The sequence below is a fragment of the Salvelinus namaycush genome, chromosome 7 (genome assembly GCF_016432855.1).
Source record: "Salvelinus namaycush isolate Seneca chromosome 7, SaNama_1.0, whole genome shotgun sequence".
In the NCBI taxonomy this organism is placed as follows: domain Eukaryota; kingdom Metazoa; phylum Chordata; class Actinopteri; order Salmoniformes; family Salmonidae; genus Salvelinus; species Salvelinus namaycush.
Window position 1 is genome coordinate 27387387 of NC_052313.1, and position 27384 is coordinate 27414770.

Sequence of the window (27384 nt, forward strand, 5' to 3'; positions counted from 1 at the left end):
CACAGCGTCTGAAGCCGATGACTCATATAGTCATGTGCTGGCAGGGTATGAGTGTCATCATGTGATTGTAAATGATATGCCTAAACCAAGTGAATACGTGCCAACTGCCACTTCTACACATGACTTGGGTCTAATCCTGAATGCTGATTGCATAAAAGCATATTCCAGGAGGTGTCTATTCCACAAGTTACCACCGTCTAAATCTATGATGTTAAAATGCCTATTTTCTCCGTTCCATCTGACTGTGCAATCCACTGTCTCATCAGCCCAGCCAGGCAATTTATAAACTTGATCACCACTATAAAAAGAATCTAGACATTATCTCACATTTCTTTTAGACTAACATTTAGTTTTCAACAGCCCTGCTGTCTGTCTCTCTGACATTTGCAACATTGTTTCAATATTCAAATTAGATCTCTAGCTGTCCTATAGTAATGAATGTGTTGGGAGTTGGGATGAGACAGACAGCGTTTCTCAACCAGTCATGAATCAGCTGGCATCATTTTTATGGATATATGCAAAGAAAATGTTGATTGAAAAAAAGTTAAGTTTGAAAAAAAGCTAGTTTGCAGTCTTTCCAGCTTCAGTTTGAAGTGACTGTGTTAGCTGTGTTGTTGGCTAGCTCCTCTGAACAACAGTGTCCTGACGAGAGAGCACATTTTCTATGCTTGGTGAACTCTCGCCTCATTATTTCATTGTTATGGATGTATCCAAATAAATGTCACTAGAAAACAGCTTAAACAAATGCAAATGCAGCTACTTTAATGTTATTCTGTCTGCACTTTTTGACGTGACTATAAGTTAGCCGTAGTTGGCTAGCTAGCAGGCAAGGGATAAGAACGTTGCCAGACAGTATGGCAATGGAACATTTAGAACGATAGACTATTACAAAACAAAAAGACTGAACAACTGGGTCTCGTCTCTGGCAACCGAACCAATAGAACGAACGACCAGCCGGCTTGGGTAGCAAACCTATATGTGTCGGGACTATATCTTGTGGAAGGATGAAATAGTATGAATAAATTCATAAAAATAACGTTTTTAATGAAAATATGTCAATCATTATTTGAATATGTTGGTATCCGGTATAAACGTGATAATACCCTAGAAGACGGTGTTTGGAGGATATATTGGCACGGTTCTACAAGACCATGGTGCTTGCCTACGGAGCTGTGAGGGGAACGGCACCTCCGTACCTTCAGGCTCTGATCAGGCCCTACACCCAAACAAGGGCACTGCGTTCATCCACCTCTGGCCTGCTCGCCTCCCTACCTCTGAGGAAGTACAGTTCCCGCTCAGCCCAGTCAAAACTGTTCGCTGCTCTGGCACCCCAATGGTGGAACAAACTCCCTCACGACGCCAGGTCAGCGGAGTCAATCACCACCTTCCGGAGACACCTGAAACCCCACCTCTTTAAGGAATACCTAGGATAGGATAAAGTAATCCTTCTAACCCCCCCCTCCCCCCCCTTAAAAGAGTTAGATGCACTATTGTAAAGTGGTTGTTCCACTGGATATCATAAGGTGAATGCACCAATTTGTAAGTCGCTCTGGATAAGAGCGTCTGCTAAATGACTTAAATGTAAATGTAAATGTAAATGTTTGCCGGCCCTCAACGACAACAGCCGTGCCAATAATCCTCCAAACACTGGCTTCTCGGGCATGATCACTTTAATGACTCACAAGTACCAGACGTCACCTCACACTTCGTTTACTTAGTTAAATGCATTTCCTCACTCTTGTATAATAACAAGAAATTAGCAGCTATAATAGATTGTTTGAATATCTACCAAATGCAAGGCAATCTCTATGCTACATGTTGTGTAAAGTATACCCACTTATATTCTAATACAGAAATTACACTCTTGGTAAGCGATTGGGATCTCTTAAATCACCCATTTTTAATTTATTTTATTTTACCTTTATTTAAGTAGGCAAATCAGTAAGAACAAATTCTTATTTACAATGACGGCCTACCCCGGCCAAACCCTAACCTGGACGACGCTGGGCTAATTGTGCGCCCTATACGACTCCCGATCACGGCCGGTTGTGATACAGCCTGATGCTTCTAGCACTGAGATGCAGTGCCTTAGACCGCTGTGCCAAATGGGAGCCCAAAATTACTAATTGCATAATATTCCTCCTCTGATTGACCGCCAAAGCTGGAAATCCCATAAAGCTGGAAAACCAGGAAAACCACTAGTTTCCAGAATAATTATGTATTTGTTATACATTCAGACCACTACCCTTCCGTCCTTGGATTTAGAAACCCCTTACATACACAGTCATTTTGATGTTGTCAGCTTGTGAGGCATTCCATAATGCCTGTATTCCAAATGGCACCTTATTCCCGATATAATATAGTGCACTACTTTTCAGTAGGGCCAATAGGGCTCTGGTCAAAAGTAGTGCACTATCTACGGACTAGGGTGCCATTTTGGAATGCACTGCCATTTGGGACGCAAGCAGTGTTTCACAGTCTGATACACACCAGATATGAATGACTAAATAGATCATTTGGGGAGACTATATTGTTTCTGCCATTAGAAGCAACCGGAAAACAAGGCAAGGTTGTGTGATAAAATGCACAGAATGTACTGATGAATCACAGATATGTGGGCAACATAATAATATAAAATGTAATTTAGCAGACCCTTTTATCTAAAGCGACTTACAGTAGTGCATGCATTCATTTACATATGGGTGGCCCCAGCAGGAATTGAACCCACGATGCAGACGATGTGCTCTATGAAAAGGAGCCACACAGGACCATAAATATTAAACTCCTCTCAGATTGAATTATTGAAAGACAACATACGCTAGGTTTAGACAGTCTTGAAAGGGTTAAGGATAAATTCCGTGCCGATACGGAATACAACAGGCCAATGTTCAATGCCATGTAGAAATGTTGTTATGAAAAAGGCCTCAAACCACATTTTGTGAGTCAAGGAACATCTGGAATGTCCTAAATCGGACAGTGACTGAGAACGTCTGTTAGCAACATCTACAGGCATGCATACACAAACACAACAAAAGTTATGGGGTGACAGGGAAAAGGGAAGTCCAAAAATAAATGAAACTTATTTGATCTACCTAACGTTTTACAACAGGTTAGTTTTTTTCCTTCACTACACTGAAGCAGCAATTCGATGTTGATGTTTCTCTGTTGTCACACCACAATGACAACTGCAACCCACAGGGCTATTAGGGTGAACGTATTACCGCCACACCGGCAGTCTGGAGTGACCGCAGTCAAATTCCATATTTAACTAGGTAAGTCAGTTAACCTTTACTTAACACCCATCCCGGATCCGGGAGCATCCTCATCAGTAAACGCTGACTAGCATAGCCTAGCATAGCGCCACAAGTAAATAATAGCATATAAATATAATGAAATCACAAGGCCAATACAGCAAATGAAAGATAAACATCTTGTGAATCCAGCCATCATTTCCGATTTTTAAAATATTTTACAATATGTATTTCTATTAGCTAACCACAATAGCCAAAGACTCAACCGCATATTTTCACCATTTTTCTACCGCATAGGTAGCTATCACAAAACCGACCAAATAGAGATATAATTAGTCACTAACCAAGAAACAACTTCATCAGATGACAGTCTTATAACATGTTATACAATAAATGTATGTTTTGTTCGAAAATGTGCATATTTGAGGTATAAATCATAGTTTTACATTGCAGCTACCATCAAAAATATCACCAAAGCAGCCAGAATAATTACAGAGAGCAACGTGAAATACCTAAATACTCCTAAAACATTTATGAAAAATACATGGTGTACAGCAAATGAAAGATAAACATCTTGTGAATCCAGCCAATATTTCCGATTTTTTAAGTGTTTTACAGCGAAAACACAATATAGCATTTTATTAGCTTACCACAATAGCCAAACACACAACCACATTTATTCACCGCATAGATAGCATTCGCAAAAACCAGCAAAAGATATAAAATTAATCACTAACCTTGACCAACTTCATCAGATGACAGTCTTATAACATCAGGTTATACAATACACTTATGTTTTGTTCGAAAATGTGCATATTTAGAGCTGCAAACCGTGGTTATACATTGTGAATATGTAGCATCGATTCACCAGAATGTCCGGAGCTAGTTTGGACACTCACCTAATCTGACCAAAGAACTCATCATAAACTTTACATAAAAAATACTTGTTGTATGGCAAATGAAAGATACACTGGTTCTTAATGCAACCGGCGTGTTAGATGTTTAAAAATAACTTTCCCATAACAAACAGCTTGCGTTATTGCAAGACAGCGCCCGCCAAAACGGCAGAGAATAGGAATAACATTTTCCACAGAAATACGAAATAACATCAATAACAAATTGTTCTTACTTTTGTTGAGCTTCCATCAGAATCTTGTACAAGGAGTCCTAGGTCGAGGATAAATCGTTGTTTGGTTTTAGAATGTCCATTTCTTCTGTCGAATTAGCAACCTTAGCTAGCCATGTGGCGCGAACATGCCCATCTTCTCTCGACGCAAAGAACGGAAAACTCCAAAAGTCCCATTAAACATTGAATAAACTGATGAAACTCGGTTGAAAAAACCTACTTTATGATGTTTTTCTAATATGTATCAAATAAAAACAGAGCCGGAGATATTAGCCGTGTATACCGAACGCTTTTCAGAAGCCAATGTCGAGCTCCGCCTCGCGCCTTGGTAGACAAAGGAAATTCCTGACCTCCCACTCCAAAGGCTCTTGTTCGACCTCAGATCAAGCTAGACACCCCATTCCACCTTCCACTGCCTGTTGACATCTAGTGGAAGGCGTATGAAGTGCATGCATATCGATAAATATTAGGCAATTGAATAGGCAGGCCCTGGAACAGAGCATCGTTTTCAGATTTTTCACTTCCTGTCTGGAAGTTTGCTGCCAAATGAGTTCTGTTTTACTCACAGATATAATTCAAACAGTTTTAGAAACTTGAGTGTTTTCTATCCAATAGTAATAATAATATGCATATTGTATGATCTAGAATAGAGTACGAGGCAGTTTAATTTGGGCACGATTTTTTCCAAAGTGAAAACAGCGCCCCCCTATTGACAAGATTAAGAACAAATGATTAGTTCTTCTATGAACAAATGATTAGTTCTTCTATTCCGGCCAAATCCGGACGACGCTGTTCAATTGCGCACCACCCTATGGTACTCCCAATCACGGTCGGTTGTGATCCAGCCTGGAATCGAACCAGGGTGTCTATAGTGACGCTTCGAGCACTGAGATGCAGTGCCACTCTTTTGGCTTCTCCAAAACTGAGCTGATGCCACTGATGGTCATTAGTAGCTTACCAAACTTGCTATCGGCCAGTCGCTAATCACTGGCGCTCAGCGCTCTATTGTCCCTCTAATCACGCTGACAGCCCTGGCATTCAGAGTGTGAGCACAATAGGATCACCTGTTGCGCAGCGAGAGCCAGCTCCTCATAGATAGTTCATCCATGGAATGAAAGTGTTTCTATAAACCGACGTTGCGCTACATTTCTATAGGCTATGCTATGCAATTGCGTGAGAAAACAGAGTTTTGAAGGACTCTATCAAAAAGAGGAAGATCCCTTCAGCCTTCTATAGGCTAGGCCTACTATATTTATTTCTCAACTTTCCTAATATTAGGCACCTTCTTTCGCTTTACAATAGGAATGGCTGAAATGAACGGCGGGAAAAACGTCCTCCGTTCGCTATTCAAGTGCATACGGATTACATTATAATGGCCCATTCTAAATCAAAACTAATTTCACACATACTGTATTTTATTAAGTATATGTAGACAAGATGACATTGTGAATAGTTTGATGGGTGAGAATAGTATCACTTGTGAATGATGTCAAGCGTGTGCAGTCTAAGGCAAGAAACAGTGCATATTTTTTTTTGCGACTTTCAAATCATAGTCACATGCTTTATGTAGCCTAGCCCTCAGACCTATATTGTTCTGATAAGATTTGTATCACGACTAAAGTGGCCAAATAACTCCAAACGTAGCCGTTTAGGCCCAAGACCCCTGGAACACAGAGAGCCCATAGCCTACAGAGCCTAGTGAAACGTGCATTCTTATAAACCCAGTCATGGCCTAACATAAGGACGACTCAGAATATGCTATTCTGTTCTTCTGAAATAGGCTACATTCTCTTCATATAAATAATGGATTTATTGTGATGGTGTAGGCTATATTAGATGGATTTATTAGACTTGTAGATGTTCCAAGGTCCTCATCAGTGGCTTGTAGGCAATCCGTGGAAACTGGAGATGCACAACAACAACAAACACAGGCAGTTATTTGGATGACAATCACCAGGTGACTAAAAGTCATGACCGCGACAGCCCGTAAATCTCATGTTATCCAATTCAAAATGAAACTGAATACAACAAACATTAGGTAATGAGTGGAAATACTGCCCGTGAGTCACGGGTGTCCGTAACTTTGTCAAAGATCCCCAAAAGAAACCCTCTAAAACCACAAACGATATACAAATTGTGCCTTCCTGTATTATACTTATGCAAACATCTTTATTCTATTCTACTGAGCAATTTACTTTATGTTCGTATTCTTATCTTTTATTATTTCTAATTGTTGTTGCATTGTCGAGAAGGAACCTGCAACTAAGCATTTTGATGGACGATGTATATCATGCGTATCCCGTACATACGACGAATAAAACTTGAAACTGAGTCAATGTATGAAATAAACAAGTATTTAAACACAGTCACGCTGTCTTTAAAGGGCATTTTTAAGTTCACGAGACTCAATGTTTAGCATGGTCCTGTCAGTGTTTGCCTGTTCTATGACTCATGTGGGCTCAGAGGGTGTTCCCACTCTGATTTAACTCAAGTCTGTTTGGGTAGATCGATGAAAATAAGCCCTGCTTTGGGTAGTAGTTGCTCTCAGGCTCTTAGAGCATTGTTGAAATGGCACGGGAGGAGTCAGTTTACTTTACAGGCCTTTCAGATTTTTCCACCCATGCAACGTAGAGAGAGAGAGAGAGAGAGAGAGAGAGAGAGAGAAAAAAGAGAGAGATAAAGCGAGCGCTTCAAGCTGGGAGACATTTAATTAGACTTTTCCCCCCTTCTCATTAGTGACTCATTTAAGCGTGTTAATGGTCTATTTTGGTATACGTGAATCGATAGGCTTTCCCGCTTTCCCAGTCTCCTGTTGGAGTTATATATCAAAACATAATTAAAAACAAGGTGGAGTAAGTTAGTGAAATAAACATGTAGGTTTACGCACCACTGCTCGCCACCACTTCCTGCCGTGGATGATGTAATGGTCTTGGTCCCTCTGAAGGGTACACGCGATGTTATTGTTATATTGGAAGTTTGCTGTGTGCAACAGGGAGGGGCAATTGAAAGCAATTTATATTGTTAAAACATTTCTAGGCTGTCTATCTATGGGTAACAGGGTTGACATGTTATGCTCGACCCACTCAGTTTTCCACCACAAAACACCAAAAAATTGCCAAAAGGAGAAAAACCAGCTCACCTGCTTTTACACTATCACTTGGCTATTATGTAACAGGGGTGACCTTAAAATGATTAAAATGAGGAACAGGTTGTTTTTTGTAACCTTAAAATGAATCACTAATCTCATGGAATTAATAACACAATTCAGAAATGAGTCAAACCAACAAAGGAGAAATGTTGGGGTTAAGTGGGTTAAAATCTTCCTAGAAGCCACAGAGGGACATGTCAAAATGATGAATTGTAGCACTCTAGCAAGTCTTTGTTCATATAAATAAAATCGATTTGATTGAATTTTGCATGTGGTCAATATGAAAAACGACTTCCTTTCATATAACAGGCTTTTAACGTGTCATATTCGTGCACAATTTCTACTTACAATATCAGAAGGGACGCAACATTTAAAATTTAAAAAAGGACTAATTTCGTGGACCAAAACTACATCTGTGTTTGCAAGAACACAAGGCAACCCTCATGCTCACTACTATCCCTTCTGACATCATTGAATGACTATGACCGCGTCACATTCCCTACCTAGTGCCATTTGACGCACCCTATTTCTCTGTAATTGGGTCACGAAGGAAAATGGTTCATTCTCAATATTCTGCAAGAAGAATGATTTCCCTAATAACCCTGTTTACATAGACACAATGCAGAACATCGCCAATCAACATAAACGTTCTACAACAACGTCCATTTTATTTGTGTGATGCGTATTTGATTTGGAGTTCGGACATATAAAGTTTGTATGTGAAAACGACTTCTAAGATGTATACTTTCTGTTTTTCCGAACTCACTTCACTCGCGCAAAAAAAGGAAGCTCGCGCTGCTCGTACGGGCAGGTCTAATACACCATACTGGTAATCATTTTTCATATGAATGTAATTATTCTGTTATGATGAGTTACAACATTTTCTGGTTGTTATGTTACCAGTTGCAAAATATATTTGTGATGTGATGGTGTCATTGGATACTTCCTAGGTCTATGGTTGTGTTTGCCTCTGTAGAGATGGGAAGCATGGAGGTCCTCCACATACATGTGTGGTATTAAGCAGCAGAAGAGAGAGTGGCTCCAGCCCCTGCTCCGTGGACATATCTAATGCTATTTCTGTATGACAGGTACACTCTCTACCCTAGAGCCATGCATTAATATATCTCTATACAGAGTGTACAAAACATTAGGAACACCTGCTCTTTCCATGACATAGACTGACCAGGTGACTCCAGGTGAATGCTACGATCCCTTATTGATGTCACCTGTTAAATCCACTTCAAATCAATGGCTGCATTTCAAACTCATAAAAGACGCACCCTCGTCCACTTACCCTCGCATTATGCCCTTGGTGGAATCCCTGCGGCCATATTTGTCATCAGTCCAAATGGTTAGCCAAGCAAGGGAAGATTGCATCGTAAGCCCCTCAGCCCTTGTTTTTAATGGAGTTTGTGAGTCTACAATTACGTTCACTTCAGGGCCTGAAACGCCCCATCATTCAATTCGCGATGATTGTACATCCGCTAAGAAAAGTCCGTCAAAACTTAAAACCTCCACGCCAATATGGAGTCAACATAGTGTAAGTAAAAACAAATGTAAATAAGTTAGAAATTGTGCTACTAATGCACAAACACATCTCGTAAAAGTAATTATGTTTTTGTTTGGTTAGCTTTTGAAAATTGTAGAAATAAAACATTTTCCTTCTTCAGAAGTTCCAGCTAGCCAGACTAACGTTATCATACAGTAGGCGTATATTAATAATTATATAGTTAATATAAGTAGACATACAATTATAATTGACTGTAGCGCATATAAAGCATCCACAAGCTACTGGTGCCTGAAAACACAATCACCGGGAAGAGTGACAAATTTCCGGGCAAGGGCGGTCTATTTAAAATTCATTCCTTCCTCCTTTTCCCCTTCCCCTGCAAGTGTATACTCGTCAGACGGCATGATACGTCATCAGAAGTGTTTGACATTTGAGGGCTGACGCTTCGAACACACCGACACCGTTACTGAGCAAAATAGTACGCAGCACCATCTGGATACAGTATGTATGCAACAACAGATCAACATTCACCTTCTGCTACCATTTCTGTCAAGCGGTCTGCGCATACAGTTTGACGCATACGTTCGATACATCCAATGTACGCATCACACCGAACCGCAGGGTTTCATTGGAAACAAATGTAATTCTGCTGTACCAAAATGCAATGACGCTGTCGGTGTTTTCGAAGCGTGAGGGGAGAGGGTGTGTCTGACTGCAGCCAGTGTATATGAAGGGGAGGAGACAGGTTAAAGAAGGATTTTTAAGCCTCGAGACAATCGAGACATGGATTGTGTATGTGTGCCATTCAGAGGATGAATGGGCAAGACAAAAGGTTTAAGTGCCTATGAACTGGGGGGTACGGCAGTAGGTTCCAGGCGCCCCAGTTTGAGTGTGTCAAGAACTGCTACGCTGCTGGGTTTTTCACGCTTAACAGTTTCCCGTCTGTATCAAGAATGGTCCACCACCCAAAGGACATCCAGCCAACTTGACACAACTGTGGAAAGCACTGGAGTCAACATGTGCCAGCATCCCTGTGGAACGCTTTCGACACCTTGTTGAGTCCATGCCCCGATTTAATTGAGGCTGTTTGTGGGCATGTTCAAGATTTGTACAGACTCAGAGCTTCAAAATGGTATATCATACATTGCAGTTGGAGGAAACATGGGAAAGTTATGCTTCTTTGAAATTTGACAAACGTGTTAGCTCACTAAGAGACAAGTAGGAAAAATGCCCAAGAAAGATTTTCAGTTTCTAGAGAGCTCTTTCTTCTGTTGACCCCATTCCGTTGCGCCCATTCAGTGTCGTTCACACCCTCCTAAGCCTTTGCCATCTCTTTATGAATTCACATGCAAACGCATGAGTCATCATGGCATTGTCCTCCTGAAAGTAATTGTTCTACTTAAACTCCCACTGAGCTTTATCGATAGCACCAGCTAAATCCAGGGCAGCAATGCTTTTGAGAGCTGTACAGGGCTGGGCGATATGGCCGAAATATCACATCACAATATTTTTCTAATTATTGAAGGTATTTTATGTTTTTGAATAATAGTTCTAAATATGCTTAATAAGTAGTGCATGACTCTAGGGTGGAAACAAATGCATTCTAAGTGGTTTTAATAGGGCTTTCTCTCTGCTGATTGTTCTATACTGTTCAATCAAACTTCAACCAAAAATGATTCTGCATTTCCTTCACTCATTTGTTATCATTTCCACACTGTACCACATAAAAACTGTTGGGTTACATTTATAATGTGCCTACTCTGGTCTTGACATATGCGCTCTAGCCAACAGCTTGCAGATACAGTGCGGGTAGGCTGTGCGGGTAGGGTAGTCTACATGATTATTATGGATAAGAGCGAGAATATTTATATTTGTCAAATGGCAATAAAGCATCGATCATCATGTCACCAGAATAAGACCCTCGATATTTATTGGAACGGAGCATCAAGCTCATCACCGTGCACTTTCACCACCCATCATAACTTATTTCATCTGTAGCCTAATAAACTGCATGGTTGGAAGGACCACACACCATATCATCCCTTGACTTCAAGTTTATTCCATATGATGGTTATTTTATCAACTTTTGCTCATAAAAGGTGTTTCCACCTTTTCAAGCATGATTAATTTTACACATCATACCATGTCGAGCAAACAATTATTTTTTTTATATACTGGTATGACTTTACTCGCAGATAGTTTTTGGGATGGAAACGTGGTTTATGACCATGTATTTTCAATGGATTCAATGGCAATTCTTACTTTCTCCACAAGTAGCATTTTGCCGATTTCTAGGGTGCTTTTGGCACCAGCACTACCTCACAGGCCAGATTCATGGCAAAAAAAGTATGTGTGCGCACCCAAACAGTGTTGCCAACTTAGCGACTTTGTCGCTATATTTAGCGAGTAATCAGACTGCTCTAGCGACACATTTTCAAAAAAGCAACTAGCGAAAAATTGAGCAACTTTTTCTGGTGTTATTGGAGACTCTGACGTGAAAGCACGTATCGTTCTTACTCTTCTCAACGAGCAGCGGGTTCTGCCGTCGGCCCCACCCCCGTCCCAAAGCACTCACAGGCGGCCCAGTCCTCGCGCAGCAGTCCCTCCCAGCTGCAGTCAGAGCAGGAGATGTTCACCCCTCCGCATCCAGACTGCTAATGAATCGCGCATGCGGGAAGCTGCCTGTCAGGGGTGCGTAACTGGTGGCATGGAAGTCAAACGCAGGAGAGTAGAGCTTGGTAAATAGCCGGAGCCGTTTAATGTACATAACTACCGGCATACAAAAATAACAAAACACATGGGCAACAAAACTCGTATCGCACCAGTCACATAAAGCACACGTGCTTACACTAAACAATTCCCGACAAAGACATGGGAGAAACAGAGGGAACATATACAACATGTAATTCGGGAATTGAAACCAGGTGAGTGCGACAACCAGACAAAAGAAATGGAACATGAAAAATAGATCGATGATGGCTAGAAGACCGGTGACGTCGACCGCCGAACACAGTCCGAACAAGGAGAGGAACCGACTTCGGCAGAAGTCGTGACACCGCCGCTGGCTGATCCCGCCCTGGCTTACATTTAAAAAAAAATGTTTTGGCTGAATAACGGCCAGACTAGTTACCATAATTTTCTCACAATGCCATTGACAGTTTTTTCTATTGTCTCTTTTTGGTCCATTTAGACTGTTAATGTAGATTGTATCCCAAAAAATGTAAAAAATGTAATGGTTAAATGTTTTACTGTGACTTGTTATAGGCTCCTAAGTGGACCATAAGGTTAAAAACCAAACCAAAAAAAAAAAAAAAAAAATGTAAAACCTAAGTAACTCCGCCAGAGTGTCTCTTTTGGGTCACTTTTGCCGGTCCCAAGCCCAGATAAAGGAGGAAGGTTGGAATTGTGACATAAAAAAAAAAGAATCGAGTCATTCCTCTCTCCTACAGCGTCCATCACAATTACATGCACATGGCCAATTATGCAAAGTAGGTGATGACGTCATTTAGCGACTTCTAGTGACTTTTAGGACAGCCAATAGCTACTTTCCTTACTGAGGAGTTGGCAACACTGCACCCAAAGCACTTGCTAGCAAATTAGCAGTTCTCAACTGTTAAGTCTCATACTGGCGGTAAAAACGGAGGATTGCCATAATTTTTTCGAGTTTCATCACTCAGTTATCCCATTTATATTACATTTAACAAACCAAACATTGAAATACGGTAAAGTAAAAATCCAAACCGGTTCGTGCATCAATACCAGTATATTTTAAAATACGGTTTACCACGCAGCCCTGGAGCTGTAGCAACACTTTTGCAGTTGCCCATTTACTATATATATATATTTTTAAATGTGGTACTAAAGAAAATCTATATACTGACCAGGGAAGCCCCAATTCTGTTAAAGACAGAAGCCTGTGACATGACAGACCAATCAAAAAAGGATTAAAAAAGGACTCATCTCTCAGCATATCCAGCCCCTTCATTATCTCAGCTAATCATAGATCCTGCCTTTCTCCCTAAATAGCTCAGTGCTTTCTCCTTGGCTAAACTAGGCTCATAATTTTACATTTTTATTCATATTTACGGATCCCATACAAGTTTGAAAATACGCAGTGGTGGAAAAAGTACCCAATTTTCATACTAATAGTAAGAGTAAAGATACCTTAATAGAAAATGACTCAATTAAAAGTGAAACTCACCCAGTAAAATACTACTTGAGTAAAAGTCTAAAAGTATTTGGTTTAAATATACTTAAGTATCAAAAGCAAAAGTAATTGCTAAAATATACTTAAGTATCAAAAGTAAAAATATGAATAATTTCAAATTTCTTATATAAAGCAAACCAGACAGCATCATTTTCTTGTTTTTTTTTAAATTTATGGGTAGCCAGGGGCACTCTCCAACACTCATAATTTACAAACGAAGCATTTGTGTTTAGTGAGTCCGCCAGATCAGAGGCAGTAGGGATGACCAGGGATGTTCTCTTGATAACCAGGTTATTGCTACTTTAATCAGAACAACAGTTTTCAGCTGTGCTAACATAATTGCAAAAGGGTTTTCTAATGATCAATTAGCCTTTTAAAATGATAAACTTGGATTAGCTAATACAACGTGCCATTGGAACACAAGAGTAATGGTTGCTGATAATGGGCCTCTGTACGCCTATGCCGTTTCCAGCTACAATAGTCATTTACAACATTAGCAAAGTCTACACTGTATTTCTGATCAATTTGATGTTATTTTAATGGACAAAAAATTAGCTTTTCTTTCAAAAACAAGGACATTTCTAAGTGACCCCAAACTTTTGAACGGTAGTGTACGTATCAAAAGTAAAAGTATAAATCATTTCAAATTGCTTATATTAAGCAAACCATACGGCACAAATGTTTTTGTTAATTTACAGATAGCCAGGGGCACACTCCAACACAGACATAATTTACAAACAAAGCATTTGTGTTTAGTAAGTCCACCAGGTCAGAGGCAGTAGGGATGACCAGGGATGTTCTCTTGATAAGTGTGTGAATTGGACCATTTTCCTGTCAAAATGTAATGAGTACTTTTGGGTGTCAGCAAAAATGTATGGAGTGAAAAGTACATTATTTTCTTTAGGAATGTAGTGAAGTAAAAGTAGTCAAAAATATAAACTGTAAAGAAATAGTACAGATACCGCAAAAAAATACTTAAGTAGTACTTTAAAGTATTTTTTACTTAAGTACTTTACACCACTACCTGCTGAGAAGGAAGCGGGTGCTGTCTCTTCCTAGAGACACAGAGGGACATGTCAAAATGATGAATTGTAGCACTCTAGCAAGTCTTTGTTCATATAAATAAAATCGATTTGATTGAATTTTGCATGTGGTCAATATGAAAAACGACTTCCTTTCATATAACAGGCTTTTAACGTGTCATATTCGTGCACAATTTCTACTTACAATATCAGAAGGGACGCAACATTTAAAATTTAAAAAAGGACTAATTTCGTGGGCTAAAACTACATCTGTGTTTGCAAGAACACAAGGCAACCCTCATGCTCACTACTATCCCTTCTGACATCATTGAATGACTATGACCGCGTCACATTCCCTACCTAGTGCCATTTGACGCACCCTATTTCTCTGTAATTGGGTCACGAAGGAAAATGGTTCATTCTCAATATTCTGCAAGAAGAATGATTTCCCTAATAACCCTGTTTACATAGACACAATGCAGAACATCGCCAATCAACATAAACGTTCTACAACAACGTCCATTTTATTTGTGTGATGCGTATTTGATTTGGAGTTCGGACATATAAAGTTTGTATGTGAAAACGACTTCTAAGATGTATACTTTCTGTTTTTCCGAACTCACTTCACTCGCGCAAAAAAAGGAAGCTCGCGCTGCTCGTACGGGCAGGTCTAATACACCATACTGGTAATCATTTTTCATATGAATGTAATTATTCTGTTATGATGAGTTACAACATTTTCTGGTTGTTATGTTACCAGTTGCAAAATATATTTGTGATGTGATGGTGTCATTGGATACTTCCTAGGTCTATGGTTGTGTTTGCCTCTGTAGAGATGGGAAGCATGGAGGTCCTCCACATACATGTGTGGTATTAAGCAGCAGAAGAGAGAGTGGCTCCAGCCCCTGCTCCGTGGACATATCTAATGCTATTTCTGTATGACAGGTACACTCTCTACCCTAGAGCCATGCATTAATATATCTCTATACAGAGTGTACAAAACATTAGGAACACCTGCTCTTTCCATGACATAGACTGACCAGGTGACTCCAGGTGAATGCTACGATCCCTTATTGATGTCACCTGTTAAATCCACTTCAAATCAATGGCTGCATTTCAAACTCATAAAAGACGCACCCTCGTCCACTTACCCTCGCATTATGCCCTTGGTGGAATCCCTGCGGCCATATTTGTCATCAGTCCAAATGGTTAGCCAAGCAAGGGAAGATTGCATCGTAAGCCCCTCAGCCCTTGTTTTTAATGGAGTTTGTGAGTCTACAATTACGTTCACTTCAGGGCCTGAAACGCCCCATCATTCAATTCGCGATGATTGTACATCCGCTAAGAAAAGTCCGTCAAAACTTAAAACCTCCACGCCAATATGGAGTCAACATAGTGTAAGTAAAAACAAATGTAAATAAGTTAGAAATTGTGCTACTAATGCACAAACACATCTCGTAAAAGTAATTATGTTTTTGTTTGGTTAGCTTTTGAAAATTGTAGAAATAAAACATTTTCCTTCTTCAGAAGTTCCAGCTAGCCAGACTAACGTTATCATACAGTAGGCGTATATTAATAATTATATAGTTAATATAAGTAGACATACAATTATAATTGACTGTAGCGCATATAAAGCATCCACAAGCTACTGGTGCCTGAAAACACAATCACCGGGAAGAGTGACAAATTTCCGGGCAAGGGCGGTCTATTTAAAATTCATTCCTTCCTCCTTTTCCCCTTCCCCTGCAAGTGTATACTCGTCAGACGGCATGATACGTCATCAGAAGTGTTTGACATTTGAGGGCTGACGCTTCGAACACACCGACACCGTTACTGAGCAAAATAGTACGCAGCACCATCTGGATACAGTATGTATGCAACAACAGATCAACATTCACCTTCTGCTACCATTTCTGTCAAGCGGTCTGCGCATACAGTTTGACGCATACGTTCGATACATCCAATGTACGCATCACACCGAACCGCAGGGTTTCATTGGAAACAAATGTAATTCTGCTGTACCAAAATGCAATGACGCTGTCGGTGTTTTCGAAGCGTGAGGGGAGAGGGTGTGTCTGACTGCAGCCAGTGTATATGAAGGGGAGGAGACAGGTTAAAGAAGGATTTTTAAGCCTCGAGACAATCGAGACATGGATTGTGTATGTGTGCCATTCAGAGGATGAATGGGCAAGACAAAAGGTTTAAGTGCCTATGAACTGGGGGGTACGGCAGTAGGTTCCAGGCGCCCCAGTTTGAGTGTGTCAAGAACTGCTACGCTGCTGGGTTTTTCACGCTTAACAGTTTCCCGTCTGTATCAAGAATGGTCCACCACCCAAAGGACATCCAGCCAACTTGACACAACTGTGGAAAGCACTGGAGTCAACATGTGCCAGCATCCCTGTGGAACGCTTTCGACACCTTGTTGAGTCCATGCCCCGATTTAATTGAGGCTGTTTGTGGGCATGTTCAAGATTTGTACAGACTCAGAGCTTCAAAATGGTATATCATACATTGCAGTTGGAGGAAACATGGGAAAGTTATGCTTCTTTGAAATTTGACAAACGTGTTAGCTCACTAAGAGACAAGTAGGAAAAATGCCCAAGAAAGATTTTCAGTTTCTAGAGAGCTCTTTCTTCTGTTGACCCCATTCCGTTGCGCCCATTCAGTGTCGTTCACACCCTCCTAAGCCTTTGCCATCTCTTTATGAATTCACATGCAAACGCATGAGTCATCATGGCATTGTCCTCCTGAAAGTAATTGTTCTACTTAAACTCCCACTGAGCTTTATCGATAGCACCAGCTAAATCCAGGGCAGCAATGCTTTTGAGAGCTGTACAGGGCTGGGCGATATGGCCGAAATATCACATCACAATATTTTTCTAATTATTGAAGGTATTTTATGTTTTTGAATAATAGTTCTAAATATGCTTAATAAGTAGTGCATGACTCTAGGGTGGAAACAAATGCATTCTAAGTGGTTTTAATAGGGCTTTCTCTCTGCTGATTGTTCTATACTGTTCAATCAAACTTCAACCAAAAATGATTCTGCATTTCCTTCACTCATTTGTTATCATTTCCACACTGTACCACATAAAAACTGTTGGGTTACATTTATAATGTGCCTACTCTGGTCTTGACATATGCGCTCTAGCCAACAGCTTGCAGATACAGTGCGGGTAGGCTGTGCGGGTAGGGTAGTCTACATGATTATTATGGATAAGAGCGAGAATATTTATATTTGTCAAATGGCAATAAAGCATCGATCATCATGTCACCAGAATAAGACCCTCGATATTTATTGGAACGGAGCATCAAGCTCATCACCGTGCACTTTCACCACCCATCATAACTTATTTCATCTGTAGCCTAATAAACTGCATGGTTGGAAGGACCACACACCATATCATCCCTTGACTTCAAGTTTATTCCATATGATGGTTATTTTATCAACTTTTGCTCATAAAAGGTGTTTCCACCTTTTCAAGCATGATTAATTTTACACATCATACCATGTCGAGCAAACAATTATTTTTTTTATATACTGGTATGACTTTACTCGCAGATAGTTTTTGGGATGGAAACGTGGTTTATGACCATGTATTTTCAATGGATTCAATGGCAATTCTTACTTTCTCCACAAGTAGCATTTTGCCGATTTCTAGGGTGCTTTTGGCACCAGCACTACCTCACAGGCCAGATTCATGGCAAAAAAAGTATGTGTGCGCACCCAAACAGTGTTGCCAACTTAGCGACTTTGTCGCTATATTTAGCGAGTAATCAGACTGCTCTAGCGACACATTTTCAAAAAAGCAACTAGCGAAAAATTGAGCAACTTTTTCTGGTGTTATTGGAGACTCTGACGTGAAAGCACGTATCGTTCTTACTCTTCTCAACAAGCAGCGGGTTCTGCCGTCGGCCCCACCCCCGTCCCAAAGCACTCACAGGCGGCCCAGTCCTCGCGCAGCAGTCCCTCCCAGCTGCAGTCAGAGCAGGAGATGTTCACCCCTCCGCATCCAGACTGCTAATGAATCGCGCATGCGGGAAGCTGCCTGTCAGGGGTGCGTAACTGGTGGCATGGAAGTCAAACGCAGGAGAGTAGAGCTTGGTAAATAGCCGGAGCCGTTTAATGTACATAACTACCGGCATACAAAAATAACAAAACACATGGGCAACAAAACTCGTATCGCACCAGTCACATAAAGCACACGTGCTTACACTAAACAATTCCCGACAAAGACATGGGAGAAACAGAGGGAACATATACAACATGTAATTCGGGAATTGAAACCAGGTGAGTGCGACAACCAGACAAAAGAAATGGAACATGAAAAATAGATCGATGATGGCTAGAAGACCGGTGACGTCGACCGCCGAACACAGTCCGAACAAGGAGAGGAACCGACTTCGGCAGAAGTCGTGACACCGCCGCTGGCTGATCCCGCCCTGGCTTACATTTAAAAAAAAATGTTTTGGCTGAATAACGGCCAGACTAGTTACCATAATTTTCTCACAATGCCATTGACAGTTTTTTCTATTGTCTCTTTTTGGTCCATTTAGACTGTTAATGTAGATTGTATCCCAAAAAATGTAAAAAATGTAATGGTTAAATGTTTTACTGTGACTTGTTATAGGCTCCTAAGTGGACCATAAGGTTAAAAACCAAACCAAAAAAAAAAAAAAAAAAATGTAAAACCTAAGTAACTCCGCCAGAGTGTCTCTTTTGGGTCACTTTTGCCGGTCCCAAGCCCAGATAAAGGAGGAAGGTTGGAATTGTGACATAAAAAAAAAAGAATCGAGTCATTCCTCTCTCCTACAGCGTCCATCACAATTACATGCACATGGCCAATTATGCAAAGTAGGTGATGACGTCATTTAGCGACTTCTAGTGACTTTTAGGACAGCCAATAGCTACTTTCCTTACTGAGGAGTTGGCAACACTGCACCCAAAGCACTTGCTAGCAAATTAGCAGTTCTCAACTGTTAAGTCTCATACTGGCGGTAAAAACGGAGGATTGCCATAATTTTTTCGAGTTTCATCACTCAGTTATCCCATTTATATTACATTTAACAAACCAAACATTGAAATACGGTAAAGTAAAAATCCAAACCGGTTCGTGCATCAATACCAGTATATTTTAAAATACGGTTTACCACGCAGCCCTGGAGCTGTAGCAACACTTTTGCAGTTGCCCATTTACTATATATATATATTTTTAAATGTGGTACTAAAGAAAATCTATATACTGACCAGGGAAGCCCCAATTCTGTTAAAGACAGAAGCCTGTGACATGACAGACCAATCAAAAAAGGATTAAAAAAGGACTCATCTCTCAGCATATCCAGCCCCTTCATTATCTCAGCTAATCATAGATCCTGCCTTTCTCCCTAAATAGCTCAGTGCTTTCTCCTTGGCTAAACTAGGCTCATAATTTTACATTTTTATTCATATTTACGGATCCCATACAAGTTTGAAAATACGCAGTGGTGGAAAAAGTACCCAATTTTCATACTAATAGTAAGAGTAAAGATACCTTAATAGAAAATGACTCAATTAAAAGTGAAACTCACCCAGTAAAATACTACTTGAGTAAAAGTCTAAAAGTATTTGGTTTAAATATACTTAAGTATCAAAAGCAAAAGTAATTGCTAAAATATACTTAAGTATCAAAAGTAAAAATATGAATAATTTCAAATTTCTTATATAAAGCAAACCAGACAGCATCATTTTCTTGTTTTTTTTTAAATTTATGGGTAGCCAGGGGCACTCTCCAACACTCATAATTTACAAACGAAGCATTTGTGTTTAGTGAGTCCGCCAGATCAGAGGCAGTAGGGATGACCAGGGATGTTCTCTTGATAACCAGGTTATTGCTACTTTAATCAGAACAACAGTTTTCAGCTGTGCTAACATAATTGCAAAAGGGTTTTCTAATGATCAATTAGCCTTTTAAAATGATAAACTTGGATTAGCTAATACAACGTGCCATTGGAACACAAGAGTAATGGTTGCTGATAATGGGCCTCTGTACGCCTATGCCGTTTCCAGCTACAATAGTCATTTACAACATTAGCAAAGTCTACACTGTATTTCTGATCAATTTGATGTTATTTTAATGGACAAAAAATTAGCTTTTCTTTCAAAAACAAGGACATTTCTAAGTGACCCCAAACTTTTGAACGGTAGTGTACGTATCAAAAGTAAAAGTATAAATCATTTCAAATTGCTTATATTAAGCAAACCATACGGCACAAATGTTTTTGTTAATTTACAGATAGCCAGGGGCACACTCCAACACAGACATAATTTACAAACAAAGCATTTGTGTTTAGTAAGTCCACCAGGTCAGAGGCAGTAGGGATGACCAGGGATGTTCTCTTGATAAGTGTGTGAATTGGACCATTTTCCTGTCAAAATGTAATGAGTACTTTTGGGTGTCAGCAAAAATGTATGGAGTGAAAAGTACATTATTTTCTTTAGGAATGTAGTGAAGTAAAAGTAGTCAAAAATATAAACTGTAAAGAAATAGTACAGATACCGCAAAAAAATACTTAAGTAGTACTTTAAAGTATTTTTTACTTAAGTACTTTACACCACTACCTGCTGAGAAGGAAGCGGGTGCTGTCTCTTCCTAGAGACACAGAGGGACATGTCAAAATGATGAATTGTAGCACTCTAGCAAGTCTTTGTTCATATAAATAAAATCGATTTGATTGAATTTTGCATGTGGTCAATATGAAAAACGACTTCCTTTCATATAACAGGCTTTTAACGTGTCATATTCGTGCACAATTTCTACTTACAATATCAGAAGGGACGCAACATTTAAAATTTAAAAAAGGACTAATTTCGTGGACTAAAACTACATCTGTGTTTGCAAGAACACAAGGCAACCCTCATGCTCACTACTATCCCTTCTGACATCATTGAATGACTATGACCGCGTCACATTCCCTACCTAGTGCCATTTGACGCACCCTATTTCTCTGTAATTGGGTCACGAAGGAAAATGGTTCATTCTCAATATTCTGCAAGAAGAATGATTTCCCTAATAACCCTGTTTACATAGACACAATGCAGAACATCGCCAATCAACATAAACGTTCTACAACAACGTCCATTTTATTTGTGTGATGCGTATTTGATTTGGAGTTCGGACATATAAAGTTTGTATGTGAAAACGACTTCTAAGATGTATACTTTCTGTTTTTCCGAACTCACTTCACTCGCGCAAAAAAAGGAAGCTCGCGCTGCTCGTACGGGCAGGTCTAATACACCATACTGGTAATCATTTTTCATATGAATGTAATTATTCTGTTATGATGAGTTACAACATTTTCTGGTTGTTATGTTACCAGTTGCAAAATATATTTGTGATGTGATGGTGTCATTGGATACTTCCTAGGTCTATGGTTGTGTTTGCCTCTGTAGAGATGGGAAGCATGGAGGTCCTCCACATACATGTGTGGTATTAAGCAGCAGAAGAGAGAGTGGCTCCAGCCCCTGCTCCGTGGACATATCTAATGCTATTTCTGTATGACAGGTACACTCTCTACCCTAGAGCCATGCATTAATATATCTCTATACAGAGTGTACAAAACATTAGGAACACCTGCTCTTTCCATGACATAGACTGACCAGGTGACTCCAGGTGAATGCTACGATCCCTTATTGATGTCACCTGTTAAATCCACTTCAAATCAATGGCTGCATTTCAAACTCATAAAAGACGCACCCTCGTCCACTTACCCTCGCATTATGCCCTTGGTGGAATCCCTGCGGCCATATTTGTCATCAGTCCAAATGGTTAGCCAAGCAAGGGAAGATTGCATCGTAAGCCCCTCAGCCCTTGTTTTTAATGGAGTTTGTGAGTCTACAATTACGTTCACTTCAGGGCCTGAAACGCCCCATCATTCAATTCGCGATGATTGTACATCCGCTAAGAAAAGTCCGTCAAAACTTAAAACCTCCACGCCAATATGGAGTCAACATAGTGTAAGTAAAAACAAATGTAAATAAGTTAGAAATTGTGCTACTAATGCACAAACACATCTCGTAAAAGTAATTATGTTTTTGTTTGGTTAGCTTTTGAAAATTGTAGAAATAAAACATTTTCCTTCTTCAGAAGTTCCAGCTAGCCAGACTAACGTTATCATACAGTAGGCGTATATTAATAATTATATAGTTAATATAAGTAGACATACAATTATAATTGACTGTAGCGCATATAAAGCATCCACAAGCTACTGGTGCCTGAAAACACAATCACCGGGAAGAGTGACAAATTTCCGGGCAAGGGCGGTCTATTTAAAATTCATTCCTTCCTCCTTTTCCCCTTCCCCTGCAAGTGTATACTCGTCAGACGGCATGATACGTCATCAGAAGTGTTTGACATTTGAGGGCTGACGCTTCGAACACACCGACACCGTTACTGAGCAAAATAGTACGCAGCACCATCTGGATACAGTATGTATGCAACAACAGATCAACATTCACCTTCTGCTACCATTTCTGTCAAGCGGTCTGCGCATACAGTTTGACGCATACGTTCGATACATCCAATGTACGCATCACACCGAACCGCAGGGTTTCATTGGAAACAAATGTAATTCTGCTGTACCAAAATGCAATGACACTGTCGGTGTTTTCGAAGCGTGAGGGGAGAGGGTGTGTCTGACTGCAGCCAGTGTATATGAAGGGGAGGAGACAGGTTAAAGAAGGATTTTTAAGCCTCGAGACAATCGAGACATGGATTGTGTATGTGTGCCATTCAGAGGATGAATGGGCAAGACAAAAGGTTTAAGTGCCTATGAACTGGGGGGTACGGCAGTAGGTTCCAGGCGCCCCAGTTTGAGTGTGTCAAGAACTGCTACGCTGCTGGGTTTTTCACGCTTAACAGTTTCCCGTCTGTATCAAGAATGGTCCACCACCCAAAGGACATCCAGCCAACTTGACACAACTGTGGAAAGCACTGGAGTCAACATGTGCCAGCATCCCTGTGGAACGCTTTCGACACCTTGTTGAGTCCATGCCCCGATTTAATTGAGGCTGTTTGTGGGCATGTTCAAGATTTGTACAGACTCAGAGCTTCAAAATGGTATATCATACATTGCAGTTGGAGGAAACATGGGAAAGTTATGCTTCTTTGAAATTTGACAAACGTGTTAGCTCACTAAGAGACAAGTAGGAAAAATGCCCAAGAAAGATTTTCAGTTTCTAGAGAGCTCTTTCTTCTGTTGACCCCATTCCGTTGCGCCCATTCAGTGTCGTTCACACCCTCCTAAGCCTTTGCCATCTCTTTATGAATTCACATGCAAACGCATGAGTCATCATGGCATTGTCCTCCTGAAAGTAATTGTTCTACTTAAACTCCCACTGAGCTTTATCGATAGCACCAGCTAAATCCAGGGCAGCAATGCTTTTGAGAGCTGTACAGGGCTGGGCGATATGGCCGAAATATCACATCACAATATTTTTCTAATTATTGAAGGTATTTTATGTTTTTGAATAATAGTTCTAAATATGCTTAATAAGTAGTGCATGACTCTAGGGTGGAAACAAATGCATTCTAAGTGGTTTTAATAGGGCTTTCTCTCTGCTGATTGTTCTATACTGTTCAATCAAACTTCAACCAAAAATGATTCTGCATTTCCTTCACTCATTTGTTATCATTTCCACACTGTACCACATAAAAACTGTTGGGTTACATTTATAATGTGCCTACTCTGGTCTTGACATATGCGCTCTAGCCAACAGCTTGCAGATACAGTGCGGGTAGGCTGTGCGGGTAGGGTAGTCTACATGATTATTATGGATAAGAGCGAGAATATTTATATTTGTCAAATGGCAATAAAGCATCGATCATCATGTCACCAGAATAAGACCCTCGATATTTATTGGAACGGAGCATCAAGCTCATCACCGTGCACTTTCACCACCCATCATAACTTATTTCATCTGTAGCCTAATAAACTGCATGGTTGGAAGGACCACACACCATATCATCCCTTGACTTCAAGTTTATTCCATATGATGGTTATTTTATCAACTTTTGCTCATAAAAGGTGTTTCCACCTTTTCAAGCATGATTAATTTTACACATCATACCATGTCGAGCAAACAATTATTTTTTTTATATACTGGTATGACTTTACTCGCAGATAGTTTTTGGGATGGAAACGTGGTTTATGACCATGTATTTTCAATGGATTCAATGGCAATTCTTACTTTCTCCACAAGTAGCATTTTGCCGATTTCTAGGGTGCTTTTGGCACCAGCACTACCTCACAGGCCAGATTCATGGCAAAAAAAGTATGTGTGCGCACCCAAACAGTGTTGCCAACTTAGCGACTTTGTCGCTATATTTAGCGAGTAATCAGACTGCTCTAGCGACACATTTTCAAAAAAGCAACTAGCGAAAAATTGAGCAACTTTTTCTGGTGTTATTGGAGACTCTGACGTGAAAGCACGTATCGTTCTTACTCTTCTCAACAAGCAGCGGGTTCTGCCGTCGGCCCCACCCCCGTCCCAAAGCACTCACAGGCGGCCCAGTCATCGCGCAGCAGTCCCTCCCAGCTGCAGTCAGAGCAGGAGATGTTCACCCCTCCGCATCCAGACTGCTAATGAATCGCGCATGCGGGAAGCTGCCTGTCAGGGGTGCGTAACTGGTGGCATGGAAGTCAAACGCAGGAGAGTAGAGCTTGGTAAATAGCCGGAGCCGTTTAATGTACATAACTACCGGCATACAAAAATAACAAAACACATGGGCAACAAAACTCGTATCGCACCAGTCACATAAAGCACACGTGCTTACACTAAACAATTCCCGACAAAGACATGGGAGAAACAGAGGGAACATATACAACATGTAATTCGGGAATTGAAACCAGGTGAGTGCGACAACCAGACAAAAGAAATGGAACATGAAAAATAGATCGATGATGGCTAGAAGACCGGTGACGTCGACCGCCGAACACAGTCCGAACAAGGAGAGGAACCGACTTCGGCAGAAGTCGTGACACCGCCGCTGGCTGATCCCGCCCTGGCTTACATTTAAAAAAAAATGTTTTGGCTGAATAACGGCCAGACTAGTTACCATAATTTTCTCACAATGCCATTGACAGTTTTTTCTATTGTCTCTTTTTGGTCCATTTAGACTGTTAATGTAGATTGTATCCCAAAAAATGTAAAAAATGTAATGGTTAAATGTTTTACTGTGACTTGTTATAGGCTCCTAAGTGGACCATAAGGTTAAAAACCAAACCAAAAAAAAAAAAAAAAAAAATGTAAAACCTAAGTAACTCCGCCAGAGTGTCTCTTTTGGGTCACTTTTGCCGGTCCCAAGCCCAGATAAAGGAGGAAGGTTGGAATTGTGACATAAAAAAAAAAGAATCGAGTCATTCCTCTCTCCTACAGCGTCCATCACAATTACATGCACATGGCCAATTATGCAAAGTAGGTGATGACGTCATTTAGCGACTTCTAGTGACTTTTAGGACAGCCAATAGCTACTTTCCTTACTGAGGAGTTGGCAACACTGCACCCAAAGCACTTGCTAGCAAATTAGCAGTTCTCAACTGTTAAGTCTCATACTGGCGGTAAAAACGGAGGATTGCCATAATTTTTTCGAGTTTCATCACTCAGTTATCCCATTTATATTACATTTAACAAACCAAACATTGAAATACGGTAAAGTAAAAATCCAAACCGGTTCGTGCATCAATACCAGTATATTTTAAAATACGGTTTACCACGCAGCCCTGGAGCTGTAGCAACACTTTTGCAGTTGCCCATTTACTATATATATATATTTTTAAATGTGGTACTAAAGAAAATCTATATACTGACCAGGGAAGCCCCAATTCTGTTAAAGACAGAAGCCTGTGACATGACAGACCAATCAAAAAAGGATTAAAAAAGGACTCATCTCTCAGCATATCCAGCCCCTTCATTATCTCAGCTAATCATAGATCCTGCCTTTCTCCCTAAATAGCTCAGTGCTTTCTCCTTGGCTAAACTAGGCTCATAATTTTACATTTTTATTCATATTTACGGATCCCATACAAGTTTGAAAATACGCAGTGGTGGAAAAAGTACCCAATTTTCATACTAATAGTAAGAGTAAAGATACCTTAATAGAAAATGACTCAATTAAAAGTGAAACTCACCCAGTAAAATACTACTTGAGTAAAAGTCTAAAAGTATTTGGTTTAAATATACTTAAGTATCAAAAGCAAAAGTAATTGCTAAAATATACTTAAGTATCAAAAGTAAAAATATGAATAATTTCAAATTTCTTATATAAAGCAAACCAGACAGCATCATTTTCTTGTTTTTTTTTAAATTTATGGGTAGCCAGGGGCACTCTCCAACACTCATAATTTACAAACGAAGCATTTGTGTTTAGTGAGTCCGCCAGATCAGAGGCAGTAGGGATGACCAGGGATGTTCTCTTGATAACCAGGTTATTGCTACTTTAATCAGAACAACAGTTTTCAGCTGTGCTAACATAATTGCAAAAGGGTTTTCTAATGATCAATTAGCCTTTTAAAATGATAAACTTGGATTAGCTAATACAACGTGCCATTGGAACACAAGAGTAATGGTTGCTGATAATGGGCCTCTGTACGCCTATGCCGTTTCCAGCTACAATAGTCATTTACAACATTAGCAAAGTCTACACTGTATTTCTGATCAATTTGATGTTATTTTAATGGACAAAAAATTAGCTTTTCTTTCAAAAACAAGGACATTTCTAAGTGACCCCAAACTTTTGAACGGTAGTGTACGTATCAAAAGTAAAAGTATAAATCATTTCAAATTGCTTATATTAAGCAAACCATACGGCACAAATGTTTTTGTTAATTTACAGATAGCCAGGGGCACACTCCAACACAGACATAATTTACAAACAAAGCATTTGTGTTTAGTAAGTCCACCAGGTCAGAGGCAGTAGGGATGACCAGGGATGTTCTCTTGATAAGTGTGTGAATTGGACCATTTTCCTGTCAAAATGTAATGAGTACTTTTGGGTGTCAGCAAAAATGTATGGAGTGAAAAGTACATTATTTTCTTTAGGAATGTAGTGAAGTAAAAGTAGTCAAAAATATAAACTGTAAAGAA

General features: G+C 40.0%; 1 long non-coding RNA gene across 4 annotated transcripts in view; it reads right to left on the reverse strand.

The window, feature by feature from the left end:
• LOC120051169 overlaps positions 1 to 27384 on the reverse strand; it is a 55605-nt gene that overhangs the window by 23914 nt on the left and 4307 nt on the right. Inside the window, exon 4 of one of the 4 annotated variants that reach the window (XR_005477234.1) lies at positions 25276 to 25303. The exons of the other annotated variants lie outside the window; for them this stretch is intronic. This is a non-coding gene — a long non-coding RNA (uncharacterized LOC120051169). Of the gene's footprint in view, positions 1 to 25275; positions 25304 to 27384 lie in introns of those variants that run through there. 4 annotated transcript variants of the gene reach the window in all.